At 44.7% G+C, this 11,129-nt stretch overlaps 1 pseudogene; it reads left to right on the top strand.

Annotated features, from left to right (window-relative positions):
• Nucleotides 8,020-8,693, top strand: Gm4585 (predicted gene 4585; annotated as a pseudogene).

The raw sequence follows: 11,129 nt of genomic DNA, 5'->3' as shown, positions 1-11,129 counted from the left end.
GAGGCTTATCTTCTAGATGAGTCTATACCCTGTCAAGTTGATAAGTATTGGCAATCATAACACCGAATACCCCAAAGAAAGCCCTTTGGGCTCTGGTACCCTACTAGATCCCTATGACCCCTAGCAGTTAGGAAGCCCCACCCATGCCCATTCACACACACACACACACACACACACACACACACACACACCATACCCATAGTCAAACCAATCCATTGGTGCATTACAAATGTCCAGTGACTTGATGGATCACAAATCATGGTGATTCAAAGGCATTGTCGATAGTAAAAGGCGACCCTTTGAGGAGCCCTGACCTCTACCCAGCCCACCGCTGCCCAGAGTCAAACTTACCCATTTTCTCTTAACCTTTCAGAATTTCTAAATTGTTCTATGGAGGTGCTAGAGATCCCTCAGCCTCCCAGCCGTGTGACCTGTATCATCAGTAAAGCTTCCCAGAAATACCAAGGGCATCTAGTTTCTCTCGCTATTCTGGGAAGTTCTAAACGTAGGTAAACCTCAGAAATTACCTCCTATTGTTCTGAAAGCAAGCAAACCAACAAAGAAATAAACAAACAGAGCTAAGCCATTACAAGATAGCTAAGTCCTAGTTGGATTTGGATCCAAGGTATTCTAGTTGGTAGAGTTCCGCAGGAAACAAGGTACCCTGTACTGACACTGACCTGGGAGTACTCCAAGGTGAGTTCTGACTAAAGCCTTCTCCATAAGCACACAGTCTATGTTGGCTCCCAATGCAGGACCTACGAGTCTTTTCCCCTAAAACAGCTATGCAGATACCTGAAGAAGCAAGATACCAGCGATGTCTATCAGTGAACACTTACTCTACAATGTGATCACAGCATTGGTCCCCAGAGTCTTGCCCCACAGTCCTGCTCTTCCCAGGTTATGAAAAGTCTGAAACTCTGGTGGTCTGTCATGAGCCTTGAATTTGCTGAGTGTAGCTCTCAAATAGAGCACCGCCCACCCCACCCTTGTCAGTGCTGCCAAGAGACAAAGAACAGCCCTAGCCTCCCAGCCTTTCCCATCTCTGTACTTCCTAGCCGACTTCTCTGGGATCAGTTTGGCTTCTAAAAGAATCAACTCCATTTTTATGATTCTATGAAAACATAAAGACATAAGATACATAAACAAAAGAAAATGTGACAAGGGAATACCTATAGAGACAGATATCAATTCCTAGAAGACAGCATCTCATTGTGTAGCCCAAATCTGGCCTCAAACTCGCCATCCGTCCCAGGGCACTGGGATTTCGGGCGCTTGCTTGTGGGGAGAGACTCTAGTTTGCGCACTTCTTTTTCTAACCATCTTTGTGAAAGTAAGAGAAAATGCCTCATTCTGCCACCCTCTATCTGCAGGATGCCAGAGGCTTCTACATCTGCTATGGCTGGAAGCCGGAACCAAAATCCAGTGCTGGCAACACCTATGTAGTTTAGAAGCAAAGTAGCCATTTTTTTTGAACCCATGCTTTACCCCAACTTTTCAAGGAGGCATTCCTGAGTGAGAACTGAACCCAACACACCCAGACTGGTAAGCCACTGCACAAAGACTTCAAACCAAGAGCCGTTTCCCAGGTTTTCATCAGCTGCCTCACACAGCTGCCATCTCCTAACAACTTGAGGAACAAACTTAACTTTTCTAAACAAAAATAATTTCATCATTTTGTGTGGCATTAACACCCCGCCACCTCGATATGTTATCTATATTTTTCTTGTTGACATCCAACCAATTCAGAGGTAAAAATCCATCCTCCGGTTTTCCTGTGGGTCGTAAATCATAAAAAGGTTATATTTTATGAAAGCCGAAGCTGAGACGCAAACAGCATATTTATATCCAAAGAGTTTCATCCATTAAGCAGCAATGACAGGGCCCTGTGGGCCAGAATCTAGTTTTCTTACTTAAAAAGCTTAGTTCTTTTGTAGACTCCTGCAGGGACCTATAACAGTTGGAATTGGGTTTTTTATGCCTTTGAGGCCTCGGAATGAATGTTACACTTTTCCATTATTTTCCTTTTTCTTTGGAGAAAACCAGGCTACCTGCTTATTGCCTAAAACCCACACCCCACGATCGTACTGTCGTAAAAATTTGTCTTCTGCCCTTCTCTCCCCACCCCTCCTCAACACCCCCAAACTTTGATCCGACTGTGTCAAGCAAGGTTGGAGTGTATTTGCTGAGGTGGGGGTGGGTCACTGAGATGGGCCAGGCTAATGGATAACACACCCAAAAGCAACTTCCGCCCAAGACGTCCCACAACAGTCCTGACCTTCTCTGCTTCACCAAAAACACAAATAAAAAGGCTTAAATCTTCATTCCTCCCCTGTCCATGCTTGAGAATGCCTTCACGTCCCCTGACTATTTCATGAGGTGCTACATAGCTGGCATAGAGAGGTATAAGTCGGGATCCCGGGTTTCTTGTTCCTGCCCAATATTTTAAAACCGTTAGCACGGCAGCCCCAGAGGCTATTAAAAGATGATGCATAGCCCTGGTTTGTCAATGGTGTAATTGTGGTCATGAATATACATGTAGGTTTGCGGAGAGATGTGAGTGTAGGCTTCACCCAACTATGACACCAGGCAAGTAAGTCCAGGCTCAGAGCCCATGAAATGATCATCCGGCAACTAGCCGGATAATCACTAACAATTAAGAAAATGAGATATCTGAGCTCTAGTCCTCTTCTGCCCACTTGGAACATATATTTGTTCTTTTGATGTCCTGTGTGAATAGGTGTGCTTTATCTGACTGCTGATGGGCTAAACAATGTGTCCGAGTTGTAATATAGAACTCAATTTGCTGAGACTATCATCTGAAAGGCTTGGACAATTTATCGAACACCGTAGATGAAAGAAAGAGAAGGGGGAAAAATTTTAAAACTGACCACTTCTAAAATGAAGAAAATAGGACCGTAAAGGGTATTGTAATATACTTTAATCTTCCTTAATGTAGAAAAATATGAAATGCCATTAAATCTTCCTTTGAAATGGATGTGGTCGCATGGCTTGAGCACCCAAATCCAGTTAATGAATCTATTGTGAAGGCAAACAAACTGGAGAAAGGCAGCGAAGGAGTGATCTGTGCATTATCCAGCTAATTCAGAAGATGAAAGGAGGAAAAATTAAAGTTAAATTCACATAAATATTAGCGTTCGGGAGACCAGTTGCAGGTGTAAAAAGGAAGTCGTATGCTCCCTTCAGCTGTGGGGAACAAGCAGGGTGCTTTCGGCTCAAGAGCAAAGTCGGGGAAAGATGAAAGCGTTTCAGGGGGCCTAATAATTAACATTTTAAAAGGTTTTCTTAATAAAAAATGATCCGACAATAATAGCAATTTAATCATTTTTATTTGAAAAATTAGATTGATTGCAAACGTTCATTTGTACAGAAGTGGCGTTTATGGGGTTTGGATGAGCTTATCCAATCCAGTCTCCCCGTTAATCACTTTCTGTAGCGTCAGAATAAAAGAGAAAAGAAAAGAAAAGGCAGGATGCAGGAGAGACTCGGGGGGGGGGGGGGGGGTAGTCGTGGTGGGGGATGGGCAGTCCTTCCTTAAAGGACCCAGTGACTTAGCTAACCCGCCCTTTTCCTTGAGGCAGTCCAAGTCTTACCAAGGAAACTCAAGCCAGGATAGGTACATCACTGGGGAGATAAACATTAAGTAGGGGGTCTGCTTGTGCCAACATGGGCCACCCAGGGTGGAAAATGGCTTCATGAGCAAAGTGTCTTCCCCATGGAATAAAATTTTTTACCAAGTCAGCACAGTGTAGAGGCTCCACCTGAGCCCGGATGTCATGGATACAAAGACTTAATGGCAATTAGCTTTGACAGCATTATAAATGATAATTTATCTTCAGCTCAAGGCTTTTAAAACCCTGTCTACAGACATAGTTTAATGTGATCTTCACATTAGAGCTCCTGCTTTTGTGGAAAGTTAGAGTCTACTTCAGCTCTGTAAGGAGAGACAAGAGACCCCTACTGTCAACCTAGAAAGCACAATACAGGAACCAAGGTGTGGCTATCTACCAGAGACTACTGCTCACTCTCCTTTCTCCACTTTGAGCATCGAATGGTGGCCTGGCTTAGACATCTGAAGTTGAAACAAACAGCACAGACTAACAACAGAGAATCTCAGTCCCATTTCTCAGAGGGAATGTGAAGGCCCAGCTTAGGTCTAATGTCTGCTGTGGATCCAATCCATGATCAGGGACAGATCACATGGTGTGAATGTAGCTGTTGAGACACACAAACAATGAGGAACATCCTCGTAGATGGGTCTAGAAGATGCCCTAATCCCTTTACATGGGATCAGGAAAGTGTAAGCTTAGATCTTAGATGTCAGATGGCTCAATGTAAGTTTGCTTCCTTGTCAGGCTAAGTGACAAGGTCCCTATTTCACAGGGCAGGTAGTTGTGTAATGTGAGTTCATTTGAATAACTGCATGAAAAGGCCCACTCAGTAAAGCCAAGGCTCTGGGGTTTACCAGAAGGCCTTGTTAGCTCTGGTCACTCAGATGTTTCCCCTGCCCTAAGAGGCTTTCCAGAATGTTCTTTCCACTCCTCCTTACTGCTGTCTGATTAAAGCAGTATGAACACTCTCAATTTCTCTAAACTAGTATGTTTGCCATTATATATATAATATATATGTTATATAATATATATATTTGTACTGCACATGGCAGATGCTCAATGCATATGACAATTTCAAAAGGAAAGAGGAAACTGTCACCAAGTACCCATAACTATAACGTGTCCTATGAGGACACGTGAGTCAGCAGTGAGGTATATCAGCTCCAGATCCAAAGTGAACCAGAATTTTTCCATTAGCCCGCCTAATATCAGAATATAGTCTGTTTGTCTAAGAGCCATGCACAGGAGCAGGCTTCCCCATGCTTCTCTCTAGAAGCTTGAGACCTCCTCCATGTTTAGTGGGGTCTACAAATACTAGATTTAGATGGAATGACTTGGTCTGACCTTGGACAAGACCATGTTTATTCACAGTGATGGGACATGACGTCACCCAAGTGCGCAGATGGCTAAAATGCCCACAGAGGAAGACAGGGCCTCTGCCAGGGGTGGAAATGACTTCCATAGTCCGTAAGGGAAGCTGGGAATTGTAGTCTTTCAATGTGAAACTATCAAAGAGGCCCATTAAAGTCATGTTTGAAAAAGGCCAAGCAGTTCTTAAGAAGGTGGGTAGAGATGTCCCTGTAATTTCCATTGAGGGAACTCTTTGTAACTCTCACTGTAGTACCCTTCCTTGTCAGACTTTCTAGACAAGTTAGTCAGCCAATGTACCTCAACACTCACTGATTCCTGCAAAACCTTTGCACTCCTGGAACAAGGACAGGGAAGAAAACCTTAAATAAATAAATAAATAAATAAATAAATAAATAAATAAATAAATAAAAACCTAAAAAAAAGTGTCAGTACTTTTCCATGAATGAATAAAGAATTCTAGGGAATTTTCTTCCTTTTCTTATCCCCAAAGATTCTACAATGACTAAAAAAGAAAATTAGATTGTGAATGTTTTTCTGTCACTTGGTGGCAAGCACCGTTGTGTGCTGAGTCACCGCTGAAGGGTTGCTATTGCTCTAAGGAAGCACTCTGACTAAAAGTAACTTGAGCAGGAAGAGTTTATTTCTCTCTCAGCATTGAAGGAGCCCAGGCAGGCCAGATCCTGAAGGTAGGAACTGATGCAGAGACCATGGAGGAGTGTTGTTATTGGCTTGCTCCTCCAGGTTTGCTTCTCAGGGCTTGCTCAGCCACAGGGTTGTACCACCTACAAGGGGCTGGGCCCTCCCCACATCAATCACTAATTTAAAAAAATGGCCTACAGGCTTCCTACAGCTGGACCTTATGAAAGTATCTTCTCAATCAAGAGTCCCTGCTCTCAGATGACTTCAGCTTGTGTAAGACTGACATAACACTAAGCAGGACAACCACCTTGCTGCCTCTGTTTTGATTTGTTTGTTTGTTTGTATGTATGTATGCTTGCTTTTAAAGGAATCCTGTTTTCTGTGGTGAGTTAAGCCCACTGGCGTCTTAACTCCAAATGGAGTAAGAAAGTACACAAAAAGCCGGGCGTGGTGGCGAACGCCTTTAATCCCAGCACTTGGGAGGCAGAGGCAGGCGGATTTCTGAGTTCGAGGCCAGCCTGGTCTACAGAGTGAGTGCCAGGACAGCCAGGGCTACAGAGAAACCCTGTCTCAAAAAAAAAAAAAAAAAAAAGTACACAAAATGTCCAGGAAGCACAACAACCAGGGGAGATTGGGGACATTTATCGATTTGAGGCAGGCGGTCCCCTGCCTTTGACTTTGCTGTACTGGGTGTCAAAGACCAAGAGGTACGTTTAAAAACAAAAGTGAGCCTGGACTCTCAGCGCTTTCATCTTCCCTTTCCTCAGGCTCTGAACTCTGTGTTCCCTGGATAAGGCATCAAATCAGGCCTCCACACTTAGGCTTTTGAGTCACTGCAAAAGAACGGTCAGGACCCCCCTCCCCAGAAACTGCCACACATCTCCCCTAAAGGAGGTATGAACCACATAATGCACAGGGGTTTCTTTCTCCCCACCCCCAAAATTTACAAACTACTTTTAATCATTTAGATATCTGTTGTTTGTCTGAAATCCATATGGTTGGAAAATTTGTATTTTACTTGGCTATTCTACCCCCAATATGAACCCCTGGCACCATTTTGAGTACTTTCTGTCTGGTTTGGTTAAAGGGGGCTGGTTTTTGGTGATGGTGGGATTTGGGGGTTCTGCTACTTTGTGGGTTCTTTAGATTGACTGCCAAGTCTCTAATCCTGGGCAGTCTTCAGTCTGCTCATGCCTTAGCTGAGCAACGGTCATTGGTAGTTGCCCATGTTGCCCAGGGCAGAGATGGCATAGGTGACAAAATAAAGAACCCAGGAAGGGAAGTCACAGGAAGGAAACCTCCAAACAAACCTAAAATTGGGAGAGCAATGAACCTCTTTGGGGACATCTCCCCTTTGACAGGTCACTAGGACTTTACAGCTATGTTCAAACTACTGCATTGTATGACTGTGGACAGTGGGATCGTTTTCTGTGTGTATGAGTTCTTGCCCTACATATATTATTATCTGTGCATGTTTTGGCACATGGAGGCCAAAAGAGTGTGTTGGGTCCCCATAGGACTGGAGGAGCTAGAGAAAGTACCCAAGAAACTTAAGGGATCTGCAACCCTATAGGAGGAACAACAATATGAACTAACCAGTACCCCCAGAGCTCTTGTCTCTAGCTGCATATGTAGCAGAAGATGGCCTAGTCGGCCATCATTGGGAGGAGAGGCCCCTTGATCTTGCAAAGATTATATGCCCCAGTACAGGGGAACGCCAGGGCCAAGAAGTGGGAGTGGGTGGGTTTGGGAGCAGGGCGGGGGGAGGGTATAAGGGACTTTCAGGATAGCACTTGAAATGTAATGAAGAAAATATCTAATTTAAAAAAAAAAAAAAAAAAACAAGTTCCAAAATTCAGACATGTACCTGGGGCCCTCCATCTGAGAGGTGACTGGCAGCAGTGTACAGAACTCCAAGAGACTCTCCATCATTGGAATTCAGATGCACACACAGTCCAATGGGTGTTGGGGAATCAGGAAAGATGTCAGGCATTCTGAAACCTTCCCGAAGGCATAAGTCTAAGGTTATCTGGATCCTTCGACTTACATGCAGAGAACATGCCAGATCAAGAAAACCACATACTCACCATAACCACATTCAAAACCATGGCACAGCCAGAACCCTGGGGATGTCTGATGTGGAGGGTGGAGGTAATTAAGGTGGGACCAGCCCAGATTGAGCCCTGACTGCTACCCTGAAGAGCATCTGCTCTCCCTGCAATTCTGTGGAGGGCAGAGCACAGCAAGCTAGATGCATCAGCCCTCCACACGAATTCTCTGTCTCAGTACTTCTTTCCCTGCCTCCACTGGCACACAAGTTGAATTCTAGCCAGAGTGTCTATTTCAGTTCAGAGAGCCTTTTTAGAAAACCAGGTCAGGGACCCAGGTAGCCAACGGCCTGTGGAGCAACATGCCTAAGTTTTATTGTGACAACTGTGATACGTATCTTACCCATGATTCTCCATCTTGAGACTGCAGTGGTCGGAAACACAAAGAGAATGTGGAAGACTATTACCAGAAATGGATGGAAGAGCAGGCCCAGAGCCTGAATGACAAAACAACACCTGCATTTCAACATGGAAAGATCCCTCCAGCTCCTTTCTCTGCTCCTCCACCTGCAGGGGCCATGATCCCACCTCCCCCGAGTCTCCCAGGTCCTCTTCGGCCTGGCATGATGCCTGCATCCCACATGGGAGGCCCTCCCATGATGCCCATGATGACTCCCTTCCTCCTGGGATGATGCCTGTGGGACCAGCTCCTGGGATGAGACTGTCCATGGGAGACTACATGCCTCCAGTGATGAGATCTCCTACTCACCCTATGATGGCGCCCACATGGCCTGGCATGACCCAGCCAGACAGATGAGAGCAGAAGCATTCTTTATCATTTTGTATTTCTTGTTCTATTTCATCAGGAGATCTTGGTGCTGAGCCTGAGTGTTTACTAGATGCATGACAAGGAACTTCCCTTCCTAACGGAGAGAATACTTATTAGAGGGAGAAGTGATACAAAAAGGTCAGGTTTTCATTTATATTGTGAAATGTGAAAATACAATTGTAACCTGTTTTAGTTTAAAAGAAAGGAAGAAAGGAAGAAAGAAAGGAGGGAAGGAAGGAAGGAAGGAAGGAAGGAAGGAAGGAAGGAAGGAAGGAAGGAAAAGAAAGAAAGAAAGAAAGAAAGAAAGAAAGAAAGAAAGAAAGAAAGAAAGAAAAGAGGGAGGGAGGAAGGGAGGGGGAGGGAAAGAGGGAGGGAGGGAAAAGGAAGAAAGGAAAGAAGGAAAGAAAGAAGGAAGGAGGAAGGGAGGGGGAGGGAAAGAGGGAGGGAAGGAGGGAAGGAGGGAGGGAGGGAGGGAGGGAGGGAGGGAGGGAGGGAGGGAGGGAGGAAAGAAGGAAGGAAGGAAGGAAGGAAGGAAGGAAGGAAGGAAGGAAGGAAGGAAGGAGAAAACCAGGTCAGACTAGTCCTCCAGCATCCACAGGAGAACTGTCCCTGTCCCTTGCTTAGCTAAGCACACAGGCTTCCTCCCATTTTCAAGTGCCACTAGATCAGCTCCCATAGCCAAGTCTCAAGGAAGTCTACAGTTAGGTGGGTGAGGCACATAAAGATTCTGTCTCCTCTTCAAACACTGACCTATAGATGTTCCTTACCTTTCCCAACCTCAGGCCTCCACCTCCAGCTAAAGATGCGTGTTTGCAGCTGGCCACACCCACAGCTCCAGAATCTGCAGAAGAGCATATGGCCCCTCTCCATGATCCTCCCATCTGAGAGTGGTCAGGGAGGCCTATGCACACCATGTCCTCAGCTCAGGACAAAGAGGGCCTCCATCCCCTTAAAACAGCACCGGGAAAATGGAGAGCAGCTCTAGCATTAACTCCTTGCCCGAGTAGGCACCGGCTTCTTTAAATCCGATTGCAATCTTAGCAGGCTTGCAGGCCTGAAACAAAAGCCTCCTGACCCCTGGAAGATGACTTCCATGAAAGTAGAGCTCATTTCAGAAAATCAAAGCAAAGAAAAATATTGAATACAATTCCGAGGCATAATGCATTATTATGGGCTTTTATGGATTTTATGTATAATTTCATGTAAAGTTAAGAGGCTGAAGCGATCTCGTACATTCAGCTGTATTATCGGCCCAGTACCAAACAAGTTCCACATCTTATTATGTTCACAGTTGACACACTATTAGAGAAATGTGCAGCTGTCGTACTCTACTATTCATTTCCTCATTACTATTTTATAAATATATGATTAACAGTTATTGTAGCTGCCTAATTCACATTTATTGCAAAATGCAAACCCCACAAATGAATGCTCAAAGCAAAGGGATGTGGTTTTAGAGTAATTTAAATTTTACAGTTCCATTTACTCTGCTTTTTAATTTGCTGTGTAATGAGCCTATTAGAATACAGCACATCTGGAAGTTCTTTGGGGAACATTTAATTTTCTGTGGCTTCAGTACTAACAGAACTTGGACCAGAAAGCCCACAGATGCCTAGAAGACTCTACAAATCCACACATTTTATGCCAAGATGCTGGTTAATTGTGCAGATGAGACAATTACAGCAGAGCCTCAAGAATGGCTTCTCGGTGCTTAAAAACGAACGCGCCAGCAGAGGACCTTTCTCTAGGCAAAGTTTCCACATTAAAATCCTAAAATTAGAGGTCAGTGAGAGGGCTCCTGGGGTAAAGGTGCTTGCTGCCACGCCTACTGATTTGAGTTTGATACCAAAGAGAACAAATTCTCAAAGGGTGTCCTGTAACTTCAACACAGAGTGCTCTCTGTCTCTCTCTGTCTCTGTCTCTGTCTCTGTCTCTCTCTCTCTCTCTCTCTCTCTCTCTCTCTCTCTCTCTCTCTCTCTCTCACACACACACACACACACACACACACACACACACACGTATATACAAGAAAGAAAACTTAAAAACAAAAAAGCCTAAAACTAAGATTCCCTGGTTGTTGCTGTTGCTGTTGTTGTTGTTGTTGTTGTTGCTGTTGTTGTAGGGTTTGTTTTGGCTGTGTAGCTTTTGTGGGGTTTGGGGTGAGGACGACACATGCACATGTTTTGGATTCAGACTAGAAGCTATCTCAAGGTGTGCACTTTCCCAGATTCGTCTTGCTTTGTGCCCACAGCCTTCTAAGGAGCCCTCCTGGCCTTTTTTACCCTGCATAACAAAGGCTCAGCAGCTGAGTATCCTCTAGGCCCAGCCTGAGGATGCCAAGAGGCTGCCACCAAGCCTACACCACACCACAGAGGCATTCCGAATATTTGAAATTGATTTGAATATTACCTACAGATCACTGCTGCGGAACTCATGTTTGAGAAATAATGTGAATCCGTTGCCATCGATTAGCTAATTTATGTTCTACAACTAATCGAAGCACAAATCTCATTAGCCACAGGTCAGTAAGGCTCGGAGAGCAAAAGACAATCATTGTGGTAGCCCAGTTGGCTGTAAAGACACAATTAGAAGCCACTAGGCTTCTCTCTC

Source organism: Mus musculus, chromosome 7 (genome assembly GCF_000001635.26).
Source record: "Mus musculus strain C57BL/6J chromosome 7, GRCm38.p6 C57BL/6J".
NCBI classification, from domain to species: domain Eukaryota; kingdom Metazoa; phylum Chordata; class Mammalia; order Rodentia; family Muridae; genus Mus; species Mus musculus.
This window is presented reverse-complemented; position numbering and strand designations above follow the sequence as displayed.